Consider the following 24,268-nt stretch of genomic DNA (forward strand, 5'->3'; position numbering starts at 1 on the left):
AAACAGTAATTATAATTGCATTGAGACATTTTCGATTATAATTTTGAATGATTGCAAACACAAATGATGCAAATTAAGATTATCCTGATCTACTGTAATAAATTAAACACAAAAAACTAAAAATCAATCTACCTAAAAACATGATCAATCAAACCTAAAAACACCTAAAACCCAATTTACAAGATCACATACACTATTCCTATACATTGTGAATATTCATTACTAAAATACGTGGAAGTACTGCACATTTGTAAAAGCCACATAAGTACAAAGTTTTGGGTGATCATAATCAAGCTGCTGGTAATTTGGTTTATTCAGCTAAACTACAAATGCAGAAGCATTAAGAAGCTCTTCCTCTTCTAAGGTCAAACAAAAGCATTGATACTCTGAATTTATTCTATAATCCAAGCCTAGTTAGACATGCTTTAATTTTCCCCTTTGCAGCCTGGTTAGACTCCTCTGTTCATCAATCATCATCCCTCAGTGCACGTCTCCTACTGCCAGGGACACAATGTTAACCTGCTAGATTTTTTAAAAATGCATGTAAATTAGATTAGTGAGGAAAGCTCTTCTCACTGAGTCTGCCTTGTTGCTGTTCACAGTGTTTACTTAACACCGCTATTAGCAGCCAGACAGACCCAGTGAAACCACAGAGATAAAAACAAAAAAACTGCGGATGCTGGAAATCCAAAACAAAAACAGAATTACCTGGAAAAACTCAGCAGGTCTGGCAGCATCGGCGGAGAAGAAAAGAGTTGACGTTTCGAGTCCTCATGAGGACTCGAAACGTCAACTCTTTTCTTCTCCGCCGATGCTGCCAGACCTGCTGAGTTTTTCCAGGTAATTCTGTTTTTGTCCCAGTGAAACCACATCTGCTCTAGCAATGGCAGTGTGTTTCTATGTTGATATCATGTCATTGCATACAAACCTCTCCAGTAACTGTGTAGCAATGCCGTGACATCACCAGTCCACATATGTGCACTGGCAAAATCTCAACCAGTCCCCCATGTTCATTGAATGTTAAGCCTCTGGCATAGCTAGTTTGCAGGAAGCCTGGTTGTACATTACAAAAGCTAAATGTGACATTTAGCTCACTCTCCTGAAATACACAATGCAATGTATAAAGAACACTTCAGAATAGCTTTACAAACCACTTTATACAATATGAATGTGCCATGAATCCAATGGTAAATGCGCCCCAAACACCAAATGGAATATAATCAGTTTCATCACCTGGGATTTCATTAAAGCATAATGTTGGAATATAATGTCTCCGGTATATCAACTTAAACTGATAAAACACTGAGCAGTACAGTTAGACATTGTCCTTCCAAAGACTGACCGTGTCCAAACACTACTTTTGTAGTACTGGAATGAGGTACTGTATTACTTATAGGTACGTCAACAGCAGTGGTAAAGGCGTGTACAATTTCAAGGGATGAATTCAAAACATCACACTGGCATATTGGCAGGTTAATGGTTAAGTGCATTTTTTTCTATAGAATATTCATCCCAAAATGCTTAAGTTGCATGGTGATAACAATCACGTGGAGCCACCGTGCTGGTTGAGGACATTTTGAACATTTACTGAAGTAAATAAAGCTAATTTGAATAAAAATGACTTGTCCCATTTACAATGTCAGTTCACGTACTGCAAACTTTTCATTTGTTTCTCCCAGCCAAATTTCACCCCTTCCCAATTAGAGCCATTATGGTTACAGAGGTGACAGCAACTGTCCTGCAGCTTGCCCAAATTGTCATCCTTTATGTGCAAGTCTGAGTCAAATACTTGAAAGATGAGAAGAAAAAAAAAATCAATCCCAGCCTGTCCTCCAACAAATGCGCTTGCTGGTAAACAGCATTCAGGAGTAGGAATCCCAGCTGACTTTCCAGGACTTTATTGTTTATCCCTAATTGCCCTTGAATTGAGTGTTTCACTAGGCCATTTCAGAGGGAAGTTAAGAGTCAACCACATTGCTATGGGTCTGGAATCATGTGTAGGCCAGACTGGGCAAGGATGGCAGATTTCCTCCCATTAGTGAATCAGATGGGTTTTTAAACAATTATTCAGGAGTTTCACAATTGTTATTAATGAGGCTTACATTTTATTCCACATTTATTACTAAAAATTGAAATTTAACTTCCCCCAGCTGCTATTGTGGGATTTGAACTCATGTCTCTAGCGCATTAGTCAAGGCCTGTAGATTACTAGTTCAGTATTATTACCACTACAATACAAGGCAGTACCGCTCGGCCATTGCAAAAGACCCAAACACATTTACTGAAAACTTACTGAAATCCAAATACAAATCACAAATCCTCAAATGTAACAACCCAGTCAACAGATCTGAGATCGAAAGAAAATATCTCCAATGTAATCCACAAAAGATACAAGCACAAGATCCCAAATGATATTTTCAAAGACACTACCCATTAAATTAGCTTCATTCCTTCTTCATCTGTTTTGCATGTCCTGTCAACTGTCCTTGCTGCATCCGAATGGAAAAGCATAGACATCTGCAAATTGATATCCCACAGCCAATTGCATCAAAGCTCACTTTGCTATGGTTTATCTTTGTTATTGCAGCATCCAATTGTAGCAATTTCAGGTTTCCACTGGCTGCAAAGGAAAATAAGGTAGCCCATGTCTCAGATACATGGTTATTTCAGTGTAGAATCTTCAACAGGGTAAAAAAACCTAGCCTCAAGAAGCTGGTTTCTTGTGGGATCTTCCAAGATGTTGTACATTATGGCTGGTGGGTTTTCCCATCCAATACAGTCCTGAACACCTGCAATATTTATGCTCTGTTAGCATTGTTCTTTTAAATGCTATACCCATGAGCTGAAGGGCCCCAAGGTCCTCAGTCTAGCAAATATCCAATGATCCTCCAGCCAACAGGATTTATCTTCTCGTATGTAATCATCAGTTGCTCCTGCTCACTTACGGCCTGTGTGTCAGAGAGTGTACTTGCCCCTTTTTATATTATTTAAATACCCCGAAATGGAAGGGAAAATGAGAGTGAGTATATGAGCTAAAAGTGTTGGCATTGCAGATGCCAAGGGCTTCTTTTTCAGTCAAGTTGTGGTGGATTCACAAGGCAAAAAGAAGTGAGATTAGAATGGTTTCCCGATGATTGGAATTCATGTGTAATTTTCATTCAAGAGAATGGGATAAAAGTTTCATGATATGGTTCATTAACAATTAATGAAGGGAACAATAATAAAAGAATGACCTGTTGAAACCTCCCTTAACAGAGGTATTCATACCATTCTTGCCAACATCTCCAATACCTTCAAATGGCCCATCTCCAAGGATCAGTAAAGATTCATCAGAACATAGAACTTAAAAGGAGCAAGCCATTCAGCCCTTCGAGCTTGCTCCAACATTCAGTAAAATCATTGGTTCTCCAGTTGTGGCCTCAACTACTTTTTGCTGCCTGCCCCATAAGGGTTCTCATCATAGGGGTCGAAAGGAAAAGGTCTCAAGTTTGGTTCACCATCTGATTATTATAAGTGGCCTTTACCTTTACAAAGTATTCAGAGCTTTGTAACATTACAGATGGTAAATCTATAAAATCTATTTAAAAAAAAAATCAGGCCTAGGCTTCCTCTACCCTAATTTAACATCAAGGAATTATCTGGAGATTTACTAAGCAAGCCTGAATGTTATTAGATGAATGAAGTTTGTGCCTCATCTTGAAATGTGTTACTTTGTTCAGCCAAAGTATATCTCCTGTCTCTGAAAAAAACAAAGCAATCACCTGGGGAAGAAGCATCCTACCAGTAAACTGGTTAACCTCTTCTTGCTAAATTTAAAGAAATGGTCAGACAGAAATCCATGAATTAACACTACTTTTAGTTTGAGGCTGTTCACAATAACACAATCAATGCAGTTGTGATCTGAACTTTTAAGAAGTGCTCAAAGTTCATTGATCGATCATATTAACTGTAGGCATTTAAATCATTACAAGCACATAGCTTAATGTATCACAATATCCAATCTTAGCTGGATCTGATTTGCGCAGTAAAGTTAAATTCAATGTCAACTATTATAGCTAGTTTAACCAAGCTGCATTTATTCTTAGGCTCCTTACATAACTGATAAGTTCACAGCTTTAAAAAAAAGACTACCCCTTTACCAATACAATACACTGCCCTGCAGCTGCTGAATGTGGCAGAGTAAGTGTTCTGCCTTCATCTAAAATATTCAAATTCCTCTCCAGATACAAAGCAAGGATGACCTCCACTGTTAGCCATGAATTTCTCCCTTCTTGGGTCATGTCCCATTTCAGGTTATTTCTAACCTAATCTAGCATTTTCATGAGCAAACATTCACATGAATAACTGTCTAAACATGAATTATGAACTCAACCATGAATATTGCTGTTATTTTCCCTTACTTTTTCCTGTGTAGATAAGCATGGATCCAAATGAATTTACACACTTCTCAGAACATTTAAGATATCCCATACACAAGTTTAAATATATTCCATACAGCTTCAACTTATTTTTTTGTGTAGCATTAAATTGTCTCCCATTCTTGCCAAGTGAACCACTGCTCCTCCCATCCAAGAAGCAATGCAGTTGCACATCAAATTAATGGTCCTGCTGGGTACAAAACACTATTTTTAACAATATTATTTTCAATGTGTGCTCAGCTTGCTGGTCACAGTGATTTAATATAAGAGAGGCTAGTTTAATTTTGTATGGTGCACTTTATGCCACGCCATATTGATTAAAACTCTGGCACCATTCGTAAGTAAAAATTAATTTCCTGTCAAATCTCAAATCAAAAGTTTAGCATAGAAAGGGAGGAGGTTCTAAGTGGTCTGGCAGGCTTAAAAGTAGATAAATCTCCAGGCCTGGATGAAATGCATCTCAGGCTGTTGGATGAGGCAAGGGAGAAGATAGCAGGGGCGTTGGCAATAATTTTCAAAACCTCTCTGGCCACAGGAGAGGTGCCTGAGGACTGGTGGACAGCCAATGTGGTACTGTTATTCAAGAAGGGAGGAAGGGATAAACCAGGGAACTAGAAGCCAGTCAGTCTAACCTCAGTGGTGGGGAAGCTATTGGAAGCAATTCTGAGCGACAGAATTAATCGACACTTGGAGAGGCAGGGATTAATCAAGGACAGTCAGGACGGTTTTGTTAAGGGTAGGTCATGTCTGACCAATCTGATTGAATTTTTCGAAGAGGTGACCGGGTGTGTAGATGAGGGCAATGTGTTTGACGTAGTCCACTTGGACTTCAGCAAGGCTTTTGATAAGGTCCCACAAGGGAGACTGATAACGAAGGTAAGAGCCCATGGGATCCAAGGCAATTTGGCAAATTGGATCCAGAATTGGCTGAGTGGCAGGAATTAGAGGGTGATGGTCGAGGGGTGTTTTTGTAACTGGATACCTGAGTCCAGTGGGGTTTCACAGGGATTGGTGTTAGGTCCTATGCTGTTTGTGGTATATATAAATGATTTAGACTTTAATGTAGAAGGGTTGATCAGTAAGAATGACACGAAAATTGATGGGGTGGTAAACAGTGAGGATGATAGCCTTAGATTACAGGAGAATATAGATGGGCTGGTCAGATGGGCTGATCAGTGGCAAATGGAATTTAATCTGGATAAGTATGAGGTGATGCACTTCAGCAGGACAAATAAGGCATGGGAAATATACGATGAATGGTAGGACCCTGGGAAGTACCTAGGAGAGGGACCTTAGTGTGCATGTCCACCGGTCCCGTAAGGCAGCGGGACAGGTAGATAAGGTGATTAAGAAAACATATGGGATACTTGCCTTTATTAGCCAAGGCATAGGATATAAGAGCAGGGAGGTTATGCTGGAACTGTATAAAATGCTGGTTAGGCCACAGCTAGAGCATTGCGTGCAGTTCTTGAATCCACATTATAGGAAAGATGTGATTGCACTAGAGAGTGCAGAGGAGATTTACCAGGATTTTGCCTGGGCTGGAGAGTTTTAATTATGAGCAGAGATTGGATAGACTGGGGTTGCTTTCCCTGGAGCAGAGGAGATTGAAGGGAGACATGATTGAGGTGTATAAAATTATGAGGGGCAAAGATAAGGTAGGCAGGAAGGAACATTTCTCCTTGGCAGAGGGATCAATTACCAGGGGACAAAGATTAAAGGTAAGGGGCAGGAGGTTTAGGGGGGATGATAGGAAGAATTTTGAGGGGCAAAGATAAGGTAGGCAGGAAGGAACTTTTCCCCTTGGCAGAGGGATCAATTACCAGGGGACATAGATTTAAGATAAGGTTTAGTGGGGGATGATAGGAAGAATATTTTCACCCAGAGAGTGGTGGGAATCTGTAACTCACTGCCTGAAAGGGAGGAGGAGGAAGAAACCCACGTCATAACATTTAAGAAGTATTTGGATGTGCACTTGCAATGCCATGGCATACAAGGCTATGGGCCTGGTGGTGGAAAATGGGATTAGAATAGTTAGGTACTTTTTTGACCGGCGCAGACTCAATGGGCCGAAGGGCCTTTTTCTGTGCTGTAGACCTCTATGACTATAACTCTACAACTATGACTTTTGTACATATGCTGGTAATTACAATAAATGGAACACCTCTCAACCAGAGCGATAGGAGAGAAACAAAACTTGAGCCTTAATATTTCTGAGATGGAGAGAATAGAAAAATAATAATCAGCCCAGGCTTCCATCTCTGATAACTAGACAGTGATCTACTGGAAGCTTTTGCATAAGGACGTTGGGTCCGAATCGAAGAAAACTATAATATCTCCCATGGTCATCACCTATGTACACACATGAAGACTGAAAGTCATGGAACCATAAAAGTATACAGACAGGAGGTGGTTAACCAGTCCATCATATATATTCCAGCATTTTACCAGAACAATCTAAATCTAATCCCATTGTCCTACGCTCTCCCCATAAACCAAGCTCCAATGCTTCAAATATTTATTCAATGCTCCTTTCTTCGAAGTAGTGGCTGCTGCCTCAGCCACTTCATGCCAAAGTAGCCCATACTCAAACAACACTTTGCATAAAGAAATTTCCCCTACTCTGTCTTTGTGGCATTTTTAAAAAATTATTCATGGAACCTGGACATCACTGGCAAGGTCAACATTTATTGCTGATCCTTAATTGTCTTTGAGAAGATGACCATACATCACTGATTCTCCAGCCAGAGAAAACAGCCTATCATTATATGACCACTTTGAAATTTTAAAGATCAATATCAAATCAATTTACTCATCCTTGGTTTGGTGGAAAAAGCCCCAAAATCTCATGTCTCTCTAGATCATTTGTTTTCTATCAATGGCATCATTCTGCTGAATCTACAACTTCCTCTATGGATTTAGTACGGCCTCTCACATCAAACAGGGCCAGATAACCTCATGACTATCAATGGTCCATGGCAATACTCCACTACAGAGACAAAAGGCCTGCTCCATGAGGGCCTTGACACTTCTATCAGCCAAATTACTAAGTCAGAACATCTTTACTTCATGGGGGATTTCAACTAAGAGTGGGTGGGGACCATGAGGAATGGCCATCCTGCCTTGGCATCATGGCATGGGAAAGAGAAATCAGAATGGACAGAGACTACTTACTCAAGTTGTTGCTACTTTGAGCTTTGTGTAACTAACACTTTGCAGAACAAACCAGAGGTGTCCTGGAGATTTCCAAAATTAGAGCACTGGCAGCAGTGCTCCAAAGGTTTCCTGGAGATTTCCAAAATTAGAGCACTGGCAGTAGCTGGATCTGATCATCACTAGACCTGACTCTCAAAACAGTGTTCTCAATGCACGCAACTACTACAGCACTGTCAATCCCTCATGTGCACGAGGGTTAGGAAGCAACCCTTGAAATTTTTTCATTCAAAGCAGAAGTGTGATTCTCATAACAGCAGTATAACAGTCATACTGCCTACCCAGATAAAAGCCAACAGTTCCACAATTCAATTGAAATGACGTGCTCCAGCATTCCCACACAAGGAAATCAGAACATATGCACAATGCATAATACACTATGCACAATACTGTACTCTCAACACATGGGAAGCAAGAGCAGGAAAATAGTGACTAGCTCAAGGCTAAAATCACTGTGACAGAAATTGTCATTGAAGCCAAGTGGTCCACTCTCAATTACAAGAGATCCCAGCGAGAAGACTCTGAATACACCAACAGCCATTAAAAGTAAAGTCCACCAGATGGTTAGACAGTGCTTAACTACTTATTAAAACTTTGCCAGGATATGCAGATGTCTTTTGAGGAAATGCGAATGTCTGCACTAAGTGTTTGTGGCTCGAGGAGCTTCAGCTCACAGTCATTGAGCTCGAGGCTGAGCTGCAGACACTGCAACACATCAGGGAAGGGGAAAGTTACCTGCGCACTGGGAGGCAGTCACACCACTTAGGATAGGGTCTTCTGATTTGCTCAGTGATCAGGGACAGTGTGACTGCAAGTGAGACAGGTAGGTGGGCCCAGGGTGCAGGAGTGTGTGCCTCTGCAGTTGTCCAATAGGTTTGAAGTTCTCTCAGCTTGATTGGATGAGAGTGGGGGCTGCAGGGTGGATGAGCAGACTGACCATCACACTGTGTACAGGAAGCCATTCAAGTGGGGGGAGCAAGAAGGAATGCAGTGGTAATAGGGGAGAATGTAGTGAAGGGAATTGACACTGTTCTCTGCAGCAAAGGGCAAGAGTCCAGAAGTCTGTGTTGCCTTCCTGGTGCTAGAGTTTGGGACATCTGCTCAGGGCCAGGGAGGGAGAGGATCCAGTTGTTGTGGTCTACTTGGGTACCAATGAGATTGGTAAAACAAGGAAAGAAGTTCTGCATAGAGAGTGAGAAGCTAGGCACTAAATTGAAGAGCTGACCTCAAAAGTAATAAACTCTGTGTTATTACCTGAGCCACATGCAAATTGACATACGACGAATGAGACTAGAGAAATGAATGCGTGGCTCAAAGGCTGGTTCGTGAGGCACTGGCACCAGTATTGGGGAAAGTGGGATATGTACCGTTGGAACAGTCTACACCTGAACCATACAGGGATTGGTATTCTAGTAAACTGCGTAACTAGGGAAGTAGAAAAGGTTTTAAACTAATTAGTGGGGGCAAGGGATCAAATTTGGGAAGATGTGGTAAACCAAAGAGTAGAAACAAGGCAAGAGAGAAAGGTATAATATAGGAAACAATAAGCAGAATGTGACAGAGAGGGATAGGGAGTACAAATCTAGGAGTAAAACAGCAGACAAGGCTAGAGATTACAAAGATAAGATGACAAAACTAAAGGCTCTGTATCTAAACGCATGTAGCACTCAGAACAAAACAGATAAACTGATAGCACAAATAGAAATAAATACGTGCGATCCGATAGCCATTACAGAGACATGGCTACAGGATGACATAGATTGTGACCTGAATATTGAAGGGTATGTGACATTTAGGAAGGACAGGAAGCTAGGAAAAGGTGGAGGGGTGGCTCTGTTAATTAATGATGGTATTAGCACAATAGAGTGGGATGACCCAAGTTCAGGAAACCAGGATGTAGAAGCAGTATAGGTTATGAACATACAAAATAGGAGAAGTAGGCCATTTGGCCCCTCGAGCCTGCTCCGCCATTCAATATGATCATGGCTAATCTGTTTGTTTCCAATTCCACATTCCCATCTACCTCCGATAACCTTTGATTCCCTTGCCAAACAAGAATCTATCCACCTCTACTCTAAAAATATTCAGTGTCCACACCTTCAGAGGCAGAGAGTTCCAAGTGTCTCAACCCTCAGAAAAAATTTCTCCTCATCTCTGTCCTAAAAGGGCAACCCCTAATTTTAAAACAGTGCCCTCTAGTTCTAGATTCACCCAGAAGAGGAAACATCCTTTCCACATCCACCCTGTCAAGACCATTCAGGATCTTATATCCATCAGTTTGCTCAGTACCGCTTCCCTAGTGATTGTAATTTCACCCAGTTCCCCTCTCCCTTTTACTTCCTGATTTACAGCTATTAGTAGAATGTTTTTTGTATCCCCTACAGTGAAGGGAGAAGCAAAATATTTGTTCATTTCTTCTGCCATTTCCTTATTATCTATCACTATCTACTTTCTACTATCTATTTTCTACTATCACTACTGTCACTCTCTAGAGGACCAACACTCACTTTACTTACTCTTTTCCTCTTTAAATACCTGTAGAAACTCTTAACTGTTTTTACATTTCTAGCTAGCTTCCTCTCATACTCTAATTTATTTCTCTTGATTAACATTTTAGTCATTCTCTGCCATTCTTTACATTCTAACAAATCATCTGACCTGCCACTCATCTTTGTACAGTTATGTGCTTTTTCCTGAAGTTTGATGCTTCTCTTAACTTCTTTGGTTAACCACGGATGATAGGTCCTCCCCTTAGAATTTTTATTTATAGTAGGAATGTACTTATTCTGAATATTCTCTTAAATGTCTGTCACTACTTCTCTATTGATTTATCCCCTAACCTAGTATCCCAGTTCACTTCAGCCAGCTCAGCTTTCATGCCCATATAGTTGCCCCTATTTAAGTTTAAAATACTGGTCATCTCCATTTCAAACTGGATGTAAAATTCAATCCAATTGTGGTCACTGCTACCTAGGGGTGCCTTTACTCTGAGGTCATTAATTAATCCTGTCACATTATACAATACCAAATCTAATATAACCTGCTGTCTGGTTGGTTCCAGAATGTGCTGCTCTAAGAAACTACCTCAAAAGCATTCTATGAACTCCTCATCCAGGCTACTACTGCCAATCTGATTTGTCCAGTTTATATGCAGATTAAAATCATCCATGATTATCGTTGTCCCTTTATCTCAAGCACCCAATATTTCTTCTTGTATACTTTGTCCTACATTTTGGTTACCGTTAGGGGATCTGTAGAACACTCCCACTAGTGACTTCTTTCCCCTATTATTCCTCATTTCCACCCATCTGATTCTACACCCTGATCTCCTGAGCAAAAGTCATCCCTAACTATTGCATCAATGCCATCCTAGATCAACAGTGCTACCCCTCCACCCTTACCCAGCTTCCTATTCTTTTTGAATATCTCATACCCTCAATATTCAGGACCCAACGCTGGTCATCCTGCAGCCAGGTCTCCATAATGATTATCAGGTCATATTTATTTACTTCAATGTACGCTATCAATTCACTTACTTCGTTATGAGTGCTAAATGCATTCAGATACAGAGCCTTTCATTTTGTCTTTCTGTTAACATCTAGTCTTGAATATTGGTCTATTCTTAGGTTTTATCTCTGTCCCTTTCTGCTATTCCTCATTTTCCATATTACTATTATGGCGCCCTGCCTTGACTTTACCCCTTGATTTGCCACATCTACCCAAGCTTGATCTCTCACCACCCCCCCCCCCTTGCTTAGTTTAAAGCCCTCTCTACCTCCCTAGCTATACGATTCGGAAGAACACAGCGCAGCAAGGTTCAGGTGTAAACCGTCCCAACGGTACAGACCCCAACTTCCCCAGTACTGGTGCCAGTGCCCCACAAACTGGAACCCATTTCTCCCACATCAGTCTTTGAACCAAGCATTCATCTCTCTAATCTTATTTGCCCTATGCTAATTTGCACCTGGCTCAGGTAATAATCCAGAGGCTATAACTTTTAGAGGTTCTGCTTCTTAACCTAGCTTCTCATACTGACTATGCAGAATCTCCTTCCTTGTCCTGCCTGTGCCGTCAGTACCTACATGGAGCATAATGACCGAATCCTCACCCTCCCACTACAAGTTCCTCTCCAGCGCTGAGACATCCCAAACCCTGGCACTGGACATGCAACAGGGCCTTCTGGACTCTTGCTCTTTGCTGCAGAGAAGAGTGTCAACCCCCTCACTATACTGTCCCTTACTACCGATACATTCCTGGAAAAAAATATCAGGCGAGCAAAGGTAGCCTAGATGAGAAGTTCAAAGAACAAAGAAAAGTACAGCACAGGAACAGGCTCTTCGGCCCTCCAAGCCTGCACCGATCATATTGCCTGTCAACTAAAACATTTTACACTTTCGGGGTCTGTATCCCTCTATTCCCATCCTATTCATGTATTTGTCAAGCTGCCTCTTAAACACCACAATTGTACCTGCTTCCACCACCTCCTCTGGCAGTGAATTCCAGACACTCACTATCCACTGCGTAAAAAACTTGCCCAGCACATCTCCTCTATAGTTTTCTCCTCTCACCTTAAATCTATGTCCCCTCGTAACTGACTCTTCCACCCTGGGAAAAAGCTTCTGACTATCTATTCTGTCCATGCCTCTCATAATTTTGTAAACTTCTATCAAGTCGCCCCTCAATCTCCGTTGCTCCAGTGAGAACAATCCGAGTTTCTCCAACCTCTCCTAATAACCTCCAGACCAGGCAGCATCCTGGTAAACCTCCTCTGCACCCTCTCCAATGCCTCCATATCCTTCTGGTAGTGTGGCAACCATAATTGCACGCAATATTCCAATTTTGGCCTAACCAAGGTTCTATACAGCTGCAGCATGACTGCCCAGCTTTTGTACTCAATACCCCTGCCAATGAAGGCAAGCATGCCATATGCCTTCCTGACTACCTTATCCACCTGCATTGCCACTTTCAGTGACCTGTGGACCTATACACCCAGATCCCTTTGCCCGTCAATGCACTTAAGGGTTCTGCCATTTACTGTATAATTCCTGCCTGTATTAGACCTTCCAAAATGTATTATCTCGCATTTGTCTGGATTAAATTCCATCTGCCATTTCTCCGCCCAAGTCTCCAACCGATCTATATCCCATTGTATCCTTTGACCATCCTCTTCACTATCTGCAACTCCTCCAATCTTAATGTCGCCTGCAAACTTACTAATTAGCCCAGTTACATTTTTAAAGTTCATTGAATATTTTCAGATAATTTCTTAGAAAAGCACATTCTGGAGCCAACCAGAGAGCAGGCTATACTAGACCTGGTATTGTGCAATGAGATACGATTATTTGATAACCTCATAGTGAAGGCGCCCCTGAGTAGTAGCAATCATATTATGATTGAATTTTACATCCAGTTTAAGGGAGAAAAATGTGGGTCCAAGACTAGCATTTTAAAATTAAATAAGGGCAATTATGTGGAACGAAAGCAGAGCTAGCTAAAATGAACGGGCAAATGAGGTTAAGGGATAGGTCAATGGAGATGCAGTGGCAGACATTTAAAGGAATATTTCAGAAACAGAGAATAGACACATTCCAATGAGAAAGAAAAAATCCAAGAGGAGGACCCACCATCCATGGTCAACTAAAAATACTGAAGACAGTTTCAAACTGAAAAGAAAAACCATATAATTGTGCAAAGACAGATGGCAGGTCAGAAGATTGGACAAAATATAAAGAACAGCAAAGAATGACAAAAAGATTACTAAAGAGGGAAAAATTACAATATGAGAGAAATCTAGCTAGAAACATAAATATGAATAATAAGAGTTTCTATAGATACTTAAATAAGAAAAGAGTTAACAAAGTGAGTCTGGGAAATTAATAATAGAAAATAAAGAGATGGCAGATGAATTGAACAAGTATTTTGCATTAGTCTACAGTATAGAGGATACAAGTAACATCCCAGATATAGCTGTAAATCAGGAATTGGAAGGAAGGGGAGAGCTCAGAAAAATTACAATCAGCAGGGAAGTGGTGCTTACCAAATTGTTGGAGCCGCGAATTCACAAATCCCCGGGTCCTGATGTACTTCATCTGAAGGTCTTAAAAGAAATGGCTAGTCGGATAGTTGATTCATTGGTATTAATCTTCCAAAATTCCCCGGATTCAGTTGGAAAATAACGAATGTAACTCTTCTGGTGTTAAACAATTAAGCAACTCACTGGAGGGGGAGGGTTCACAAATATCCCTATCCTCAATGATGGGGGAGCCCAGTACAACAGTGCAAAAGATAAGACTGAAGCATTTGCTACAATCTTCAGCCAGGAATGCCGAGTGGATGATCCATCTAGGCCTCCTCTGGTGGTCACCAGCATCACAGATGCCAGTCTTCAGCCAATTTGATTCACTCCATGTGATATCAAGAAACACCTGAAGGCACTGGATAGTGCAAAGGCTATGGGCCTTGACAACATTCCAGCGATAGTACTGAAGACTTGTGCTACAGAACTTGCCGTGCCCCTAGCCAAGCTGTTCCGGTACAGCTACAACACTATGTTGAAAATTGCCCAAGTACGTCCTTTACACAAAAAGCAGGACAAATCCAACATGGCCAATTACCACCCTATCAGTCTACTCTCCATCATCAGTAAAGTAGGGGGAGAGGTCATCAACAGTGATATCAAGCGGCACTTGCTTAGCAATAACCTGCTCACTGACGCCCAGTTTGAGTTCTATCAGGGCCACTCAGCTCCTGTCCTCATTACAGCCTTGGTACAAACATCAACAAAAGAGCTGAACTCCAGAGGTGAGGTAAGAGTGGCAGCCCTTGACATCAAGGCCGCATTTGACCAAGGGTGGCATCAAGGAACACTAGCAAGACTGAAGTCAATGGGAATCGGGTAAAACTCTCCACTGGTTGGAATCATACCTAGCACAAATGAAGATGGTTGCGGTTGTTGGAAGTCAGTCATCTCAGTCCCAGGACATCACAGCATGAATTCCCAACTCAAGACAGCCCAACTGTCTTCAGCTGCTTCATCCATGATCTTCCTTCCATCATAAGGTTAGAGTGGGGATGTTTGCTGATAATTGCACCATGTTCAGCCACATTGCAACTCCTCAGATTCTCAAATGCAGCAAGACCTGGACAATATCCAGGCTTGGGCTGACAAGTGGCAATTAACATTCATGCTACACAAGTGCCAGACAATGACCATCTCCAACAAGACAGCATTTAACCATCGCCCCTTAACATTCAATGACATTACCATTATTGAATCACTATCAACATCCTGGGGGTTACCATTGACCAGAAACTGAACTGGATTAGCCATATAAATACTGTGGCCAAAAGAGCAGGTCAGAGACTACAAATCCTGCGATGAGTAACTCACCTCCTGACTCTCCCAAAGCCTGTCCACCATCCACAAGGCACAAGTCAGGAGTGTGATGGAATACTCCCCACTTGCCTGGATGAGTTCAGTTCCCACAAAACTCAAGAAGCTTGATGCTGCCCAGGACAAAGCAGCCCGCTTGATTGGCACTAATTCCACAAACATTCACGCACAGTAGCAGCAGTGTGTACCATCTACAAGATGCACTGCAGGAATTTGCCAAGGCTCCTTCGACAGCACCTTCCAAACTTATGACCACTACCACCTAGAAAAACAAGGGCAGCAGATCGGTCGGAACACCACCGCCTGGAAGTTCCCCTCCACGTCACTCTCCATCCTGACTTGGAAATATATCACCATTCCTTCACTGTCGCTGGGTTAAAATCCCAAACTTCCTTCCTAACAGCACTATGGGTGTACCGATACCCCAGGCACTGCAACGGTTCAACAAGACAGCTCACCACCACTTTCTCAAAGGCAACTAGGGATGGGCAATAAATGCTGGCCACTCTCCCCATTGTATATCACTGTGCTGCCACCTCTGCCGGTGGGACATAACATACCCAGGAATGGTGGTGGTGGTGTCTGGGACATCATCTATCAGATGTGATTCCATGAGGATGACTATGTCAGGCTGTTGCTTGACTAGTCTATGAGACAGCGCTCCCAATTTTAGCACTAGCCCCCAGATGTTAGTAAGGAGTGCTTTGCAGGGTTGACAGGCTTGAGTTTGCCTTTGTTGTTTCCAATGTCATCTGGTTTCATTCCTTTTTTGAGACTTTGTAGCAGTTTGATACTGAGTGGCTTGCTAGGGCATTTAACCACATTGCCTTAGTTGGAGTCACATGTAGGCCAGACAAGAACAAAGAACAAAGAAAAGTACAGCACAGGAACAGGCCCTTCGGCCCTCCAAGCCTGCGCCGATCATATTGCCCGTCAACTAAAACATTTTGCACTTCCGGGGTCCATATCCCTCTATTCCCATCCTATTCATGTATTTGTCAAGCTGCCTCTTAAACACCACTATCATACCCACTTCCACCACCTCCTGTGGCAGCGAATTCCAGACACTAAGACCAGGTAAGGCCAGATTTCCCTTCCTAAAGGACATTAATGAACCATCTGCCGTGGTGGGATTCAAACCCGGGTCCCCAGAGTATTACTCGGTCACTGAATTACTGGTCCAGCGACAATACCACTACACCATTGCCTCCCTCTGCCATGGACAAAGCTTCAGGTGTCATTGCTGTACTGCCTGAACTCAAGAAGCATGAGAAACTGGCACAAATACAGCTTCAGCACAAACTTCTGTCTCTGCTGGAGGGAAGGGGCAGTGCCCCAGGATATGCATGAAGCAAAGATTATGTCTCTGTACAAGGGGTACCGTAGCAATGGCAACAAAATCGGGGTACCTCCTTGCTGAGCACTGCAGGAAAAGAATTTGCCTGTGTTGTCTTTGTCAGGCTGATTCGGCTGAACGCATCCATCCCAAATCCCAGTGCAACTTCAGAACTGGAAGGTCTACAACAGGCATGATCTTCTCAGTCCGGCAGCTGTAAGAGAAATGCCATAAACAAAGGAGACCACTACATATTGCCTTCATCGGTATCACCAAAGCATTCAATCATGTGAGCAGAGGCAGCCTGTTTAAGCTGCTGGAGAAAATTGGCTGCCCACTGAAGCTGCTCAGTGTGATCTCTTTCCATGACAACATGATAGGTAAGGTTAGCTATGATGGGGCAACATCAGAGCCCTTTGAGATCTTCAGCTGGGTCAAATGGTTGTGTTTGGTGTATTATTCACTGACGGAAAGCTGTTCAGCTTTGCTCACCGGAGATCGAAGACAAAAGGTATACAAAGTCCTCAGAGAGTTGCTCTACACTGAGGCACTAACATTCCATACCAAGGAACATCAGGAGCAGCAAATGGCCTGGCTCTCTCACACCTGTCAAGAGTTTGGTTTGACCAGCAGCATCAGGAAAACAGATGTCATGGTCCAGGATGTTGCCATAACGTCATCTATCAGCATCTATCCTCAGCATCTCTTGGCAGGACAAAGTCACCAATTCAGAAGTCTAGTATGCTAATTCCATCAGCATACACTCATTGCTAAGCCAATCATGTCCATGCTGGCTCAGCCACATTCAGTGGGTATACAGCCATCATCCATCCAAAGATTTTCTGTACAGTAAACTAGCCATGGGTCATGACTTCCTGCACGTCCATACCTCCACTACAAAGACACCTGCAAGCAAGATATGAAGATGGCGGACATTGACACCGACAACTGGGAGAGAGTCACAGACAGCCATGATCTCCGGAGGCTGACTGTTTGCAAGGGCATTGGAAGAGGTGAGCAGAAATATAAAGCTCAGCTGGCTGAATGAGGGCCCAGAGAAAACAGAAGCCAGTGAACCATGCACCTTCGCAGCCCACTGTCTTCCTCTGCAGCAAATGCAACAGAGATTGCCATGCCAGAGTGAGCCCCTGTGCCACATCAGGCAGTGCTTTTCCTTTCAAAGTGCATTTCCTCGCACTTAAATTGCTTAGCAGAGTTGCACGACAATGCAAACCAATGAGATAGAAGGCGCCACCCTTAAGTGCCCTTTCTATAATGAAATACCCAAAAATATACTTAGTAATTTAGTTTAATTGTGGTCTAACCAATGCCTTGTACAAATTAATCCTTATACTCTATGCCAACATATATAAAACCCAAGATGTTGGGATCTTTATGGCATTACTTGCACTCAGGGAACTGCTAGGTCCCTCTGTTCATCAACATCTTTCTAATTTTATACTGTGCATATAATCCTAACTCTTATTTTTCCTTTCAAAGTATATTACCTTACACTTAAATTGCGCCTGCCACCTGTCTGTCCATTCCAACAACCTATCCACATCTTCCTGAAGTCTTTGTCGCCAAATCTATTTTTGAATCATTGGCTAATTTGGAATTGGGGAGAATGGAAAATAAATTCAAGATTGGCTCAAAAAATTCAAGTTAAGGGTGTGTTGTCACAGCAGTTAGAAGCAGGTAGTGGAGTCTCTCAGGGTTTGCTTTTGGATATTCTGATAAGAAGAAGAATGGGCTAAAAAGTAGAGTATGGATTTGAATAACAGCTCGTGTATGGTGATGCATTTTGGTATAAAAACACTACAGTATTTGTACTCTGACTGGTAGTAGGTTCAATGCTATGAAAAAGCAGACTAACCTGGGGCCCACGGGGTGGCAAGTGGGATATCAGCTCATAGAAGATTCAAAGCAACACCTCAGATTGATGTAGCATTTAAGAAAATCAAAATAAAGTTCAAAGTTTTCTCTCAAGCTATAAAAGGCAGAGCAATGACAGTGCTGTATAAACCCTGAAGTCCTCAGATTAGTTGGCATTATAGAGATAGCATCTTTAGAGGGGGCAACACCACAGATTCACAAGGAAATGCAATTGTGAAAACATTTCAAAATTTCAATGTTTTTATATTTGAACACAATAATGATGTTTTTCAAATTATGTATGGATGGGACAGGGCAGATAGAAACAGATTGTTCTAGTAATTGAGAGATCAAGAACAAGAGGCCACAGGTACAAGATTTAGAATAGAAGGCTGAAGAAACTTCTTAATACAGGGTTAAGGCTGCTAAATTGCCTTTCAGGCTTAGTGGTTAAGGCAGAAACAATGTCAACATTCAAGATTAGATTGAATACTTTAATGACAGAAACAAGGTTGAACAGATGTGAGCAGGGTGGGTAAATGCGATTAAAACTATTTGCTCACAAGGAGGATAAACATTAGAACAGAAGGTTGATTGAACCAAATGGCCCATTTCTCTAATGTAAGTTTTATATTTCTATATATGTTCTCTTTTATTTTAATTCTTTCACTGGATGTAGACAGCGCGTTTCTATGCCAACATTTATTGCCCATCCCCAATTGTCCTCAAGGTGTGGTGGTGAGCTGCCTTCTTGAACTGCTGCAGTCCATGTGGTGTAGGTACACCCACAGTGCTGTTAGGAAGAGTGTTCCAGGATTTTGGCCCAGTGACAGTGAAGGAAGGGTGATGTATTTCCAAGTCAGGAAGGTGAGTGACTTGGAGGGGGACTTGTAGGTGGTGGTGTTCCCACCTATGTGCTGCCCTTGTCCTTCTAGATGGTAGTGGTCATGGGTTTGGAAGGTACTGTCAAAGGAGCCTTGGTGAATACCTGCACTGCATCTTGTAAATGGTACACACTGCTGCCACTGTGTGTCAGTGGTGGAGGGAGTGAATGTTTGTGGATGTGGTGCCAATTAAGTGGGCTGCTTTGTCCTGGAAGTTGTCAAGCTTCTTCAGTGTTGTGGGAACTGCACTCATCCAGGCGAGTGGGAAGTATTCCATCACACTCCTGACTTGTGCCTTGAAACGGTGGACAAACTTTGGGGAGTCAGGGGGTGGGTTACTTGTCGCACTATTCATAGCCTCTGACCTGATCTTGTAGTCACAGTATTTATATGGCTAGCCCTGTTCAGTTTCTGGTCAATGGTAACCCCTAGGATGTTGATAGTGGGAGATTCAGTGATGGTAATGCCACTGAACGTCAAGGCATTAAGGTTGGATTCTCTCTTGTTGGAGATGATCATTGCCTGACACTTGTATGATACGAATGTTACTTGCCACTTGTCAGTCCAAGCCTGGATATTGTCCAGGTCTTGCTGTATTTGGACATGGACTGCTTCAGTATCTGAGGAGTCGTGAATGCTGCTTAACATTGTGCAAACATCTACTGCATTACCTTTATCACATCAGTTAATTCTATTAAATTTGTCAAACAGAATTCCATTCCGTCTGCCCTCGATAGGCCATTGCATTTCTAAAGTCTTAATTTTATTTTTCCAAATACCACATCATCACTGCCTTGAAGATCTTTCTTCAACAAAGTAATTCAAAAAGTTGTGAATAAAGACCACAACAATAACCAAACATCAGCCTGTAGATCAGATCTGGCCTCTGAGTACTGAATGCAGTTTTTTTTATCATTATAGAAGCTTAGGTAACCCTTGTGAATTTGTGTTATTTCTTAGCTTGGTCCATTTCAATTTTGATGGCCTGAGGGTTTGGAAAGGAATGCTCAGCTTGGCTCTGTCGTTAGTGGATAGTTCCTCAAATTAGAGCACCAAGATGTGTCAGTATCAGCAACCGACGATGTAACCAAATTAATGGGTGTAGAGATTTGAACTTTACATGTAGCCCCACCACCCCAAGCTCCACATTACACACCTTGGAGCCAACGAAAACAAGAATGGGTACCGCTGTAGTGAGTGCAAAGGTATTGCTGTACCAACTCTTTGAAGAAACAAATATTCTTGATCAATTGTAGAGCGACGTCTGGAAAATTTCTGGCAATTCAGGCAATCAAGCAAGCTCCGAGACCACGGTTATCCACAATGCATTATTAATGCACAAGCAATCCTTTGCCATATTTTCCTTGGAAATAATAGGAGCAAAAGTTACAATTCATCCACTGCACCAGCCCAAACATTATCCCACTTACATGACACCAAGCCCTGTTTGCCTAAAATGCATTTGTCACCCATTTAAAATTTGTAACAGCCTTCTCTTCAACTACCTGCTAGGTACGTAATGATACATATATCTTTAGTGTGTAGTCAACTTTCTCATTTAAGTGCAAATCAGTGTCCTGATTTCCAGAAGCTTTTGAGTCCACTTCATATATGCCTTTGAAGATATTGAATGCTTCAAATAAAAGCAAAATAAAATAAAAAGCCACTTACTTTGTCCTACTAACTTAGACACCCATTCTTTTTGATTCCCCCACCCAATGATGTGCCATTGACAATATGCATTTAAAACAATGTTGACCATAACTTGCTGACATTTGGATAAGCTGACTTGCTCATCGGCAACTCTAATACAATTTTCCAAGTTATGCCAAGCTGTCAGTACTTAACGGGATCAAACTTGAGATGTCTAACTTCATTTCAAGTCACCTGCAGCTGCAATCCATAATAACACTTGTGAGTTGGGTGGGAAAGGATGGAAAACGTATCGCCACAAACATAAATATTCAGAATCACAATACAACTCAGGAAAGAAGACAATGTAAATTAACAAATTTGCATTCACTACTAAATATGTAACAGACTATTGTGGACATGTTACATTCCTTCAACAAAGGCTGTAAAAAATGCGCAAAATTAAAATTTCATTCCAACAGCCTATGCCAGATTCAAATCCAATTCTAAGATGTCAAATGAGTTTTCTATCCACTGTGCCACCCAACTTCTCACTCAAGTATGTCACTTACAAAGTAATCCATTCCCATAATTGCAGCATAGATTAACTTCTATAGATTAATTATTCAAACTGTATGCAAAGCAAATCTTGCCATACTATATATGTAAAAATAAACAGACTGTTAATACCTCTCATGACAATACCCTGACTAATGCCCATAGTTCACCTTAGAGTAGAGAAGTACATTTTATCAATATAGAAGCTTACATAGTCACACTTCTACTATCATTGACCTTCCACATCAAGCTTCCCAACATTCATTTTACAAGAGAAATTTCAAGCAGGACACAAAAACCAGAGGAAATGCCGCCACGGGTCACTAACATAAAATTGGCTGAAGGGGAATTTTGCCATGAGTTGGGAATGTTTTCAGCTGCCCAACTTTTTAGCCAGGGGCTGTTACGTAGATACAAAATTAAACATTCATTTCAGGAAGAGTAAGTGTGTTCACTATGCTCCTTTTCACACCAGAAAAATCCTTCTCTTTTTAGTCATCTTGGTATATTGCCCATACAAAAACATTTAAATAAAAGTCACAGAAACCTATATAAGGAAAATGCAGCAAAAGGGAAGTTTTTGCCAAAACAGTTACTCATTATATAGAATATAAAAGTGATTCTGTTTTTCCTCCATCAACAATAACATTAAACTAGGTTGGCAACTATTTATTTAAAACATGTGATAGTTGACATTTGCAGAGACGCATTATAAAAACAGAAAGGGGATCCCAAGTCGTGGTTAATGCCAATGTCAAAAAGTCTTGAGCCCTAGAAATACACGTCCGAAAAACATGAAATAGATGCTGGTCTGGAGAACAGCAGCCTCAGATTGTTACCTTTTTTTAAACAAAATAATATAGTTTAATTCTTTGGAAGAGAGAAAGCAGTAGAGGCTCTCTGGGGCTACACAACGTCTCCTTGCAGTTACAAAATCCCCAGCACGCCCTTCAATTCAATCCATTTTGCAAAATTATTTTTTTCAAAAAAACTCACCCCGCAGGCTACAAAGAACAGGAAGAGATACATGTCATCAAATCTGATTACTGGCACTAACCACTCACAGGCCCCAACAACAATCAAATAACATACAATTGCTACACTTTATACAATTTTTAAAAAATCAAATAAATTGTATCCGAAAATGGGAAAAACTTTTGAACGGGGTGTCTTTTTTTCAGTCTTTTCCTTTCACAGGAACCAATCGCTTCAGTGGACCCACTCGAGGGGTTTCCGGGTGTGACGGCTTGTGAAGTTTAACTAGAGCCGAAGAGTTGATGACAGCAAAGTAAAGGCTGGAGGAGGGGAGACGGTGCGGGGGCGAGCTCCGGCCGCCCCGACCTCCCTCAACCCCGGCATGGGGAGCGCTGCAAAAGCCTACCGAGTGCAGCCGCTAAAAGTCGGCACATCCCACACCCAGCGCACCTTATGAACCTCTTATGAACCGCAGGCACTTTGCGCTCCTCTCTCCGCTCAAAACTCCCTCCTCGTCCCCACTCCTTCACCGCTCGCTATTTCCACTGGAATGCTCCAGCTGCTGCATTTTAGACAAAGTGCGCGGCTGACTCACCCCCTCTCCCTCTCTGTCTGTCCCAGGGCTGCTCCAAGTTTCTCCGCCAGTTTTTCCTCACTCTCAGTCGCGGCTCATGTTGCTGCCCAAAGGCTGAAAGGAGAAAGGAAACCGAGCGCTGAGACCGCGCAGGCTCCACCCACCCGCCTGACGTCACTCCGCGGGCGGAGCCAGGACCAATTTTGACGTCGGAGCAGACCTTCAATCCTCCTGATTTGTGAATGAGATTCCCCCACTCCAACCCTCCCCCCAACCAACACCCCCCCGCCCCGCCAAGCGCCGCCACTACACTGACTGAGAGGGAGCGCAGTTTGTTACCTAGTAAATTATTCAGTGCATTGTTTTTGAGTACTGTTCCCATGTCAAGTTGAGGTGCTCACCTTGCAAGATTGTAACCTGAACTGCAAATCCTAGCTCGATTTGCATCGCAATGATAACTTTTGCAATACAGTGATAAACTGACACAAGCAGCATTGCTGAAATATGTTGGCCTGCAAAATAAACGTTTGCAGAATCCTGTGACAGATCCTTTTAATTCAAATTGCTGCTAAAAGGGTGATGCCAAAACTAAGACCATTGCACTTTTCCCCTTGTGAACTTTAAGGATTTAGTAAACATTTTACACGCTGTCAAATATAATTTACATTATATATTGTAATGAAGAATATCATGTACCTTATTGGGATAATGATGCCACATAGTTATTCTGATATTTCTCAACTCTCATCATTTGCTCCATCTGTCACAACTCTCTTGCTTCATTTTACAAGAGGAAAGACAGTTTCTCAACTCATTTCCGATCGTCTAGTGTGTGCAATCAGCTATCCCACCAGTTGCCACTGAGTTACTGTAATCCCCCAGTACAGAAACCGGACCCAACCCGCCCATTTCCAGTTTTAACAGAGGTAGTTTGGAGGATGGGTAGCTGACCTGCTCTCCAGAGGTGAGTCTGAATTGAAATATTGTAACGTGGCTGCTGCCTCAGTCAATGGTTCCAGGGATGAGGAACTTCAGTTAAATAGATAGATTGGAGAAGCTGGGGCTGTTCTCTTCGGAGAATAGAAAATTAAAAGGAAATTTGATAGAGATATTCAAAATCATGAGGGGCCTGGACAGAGTTGATTGGGAGAAACTGTTCCCATTGGCAGAAGGATTGGAAGACACTGATTTAAGGTGAATGGTAAAAGAAGCAACAGGGACATGAGGAAAAACTAATTTATGCAGTGTGGAATTTTTAAATGCTGCTTGTGTCAGTTTATCACTGTATTGCAAAAGTTATGGAATGCACAGCCTGAAAGTGTGGGGGAGGCAGTTTCAACCGAGGCTTTCAAAAAGGAGTTGGATAATCATCTGAATTTTTAAAAAATTCATTTAAAAAATGTGGGGCTA

General features: G+C 42.0%; 1 protein-coding gene across 3 annotated transcripts in view; it reads right to left on the reverse strand.

Moving 5' to 3' along the window:
• tln1 (talin 1) overlaps positions 1-23,025 on the reverse strand; it is a 263,163-nt gene extending 240,138 nt beyond the window's left edge. Inside the window, exons 1-2 of one of the 3 annotated variants that reach the window (XM_041201949.1) lie at positions 22,880-23,004; positions 20,276-20,482 (exon numbers count right to left, since the gene is read on the reverse strand). The gene's annotated coding sequence lies outside the window, so the exon portion shown is untranslated. Of the gene's footprint in view, positions 1-20,275; positions 20,483-22,879 lie in introns of all 3 variants that reach the window. The other 2 variants (XM_041201957.1, XM_041201976.1) reach the window with 2 other exon arrangements.
• Positions 23,026-24,268: the final 1,243 nt, after the last annotated feature.

The sequence above is a fragment of the Carcharodon carcharias genome, chromosome 1 (assembly GCF_017639515.1).
Source record: "Carcharodon carcharias isolate sCarCar2 chromosome 1, sCarCar2.pri, whole genome shotgun sequence".
NCBI classification, from domain to species: Eukaryota; Metazoa; Chordata; class Chondrichthyes; order Lamniformes; family Lamnidae; genus Carcharodon; species Carcharodon carcharias.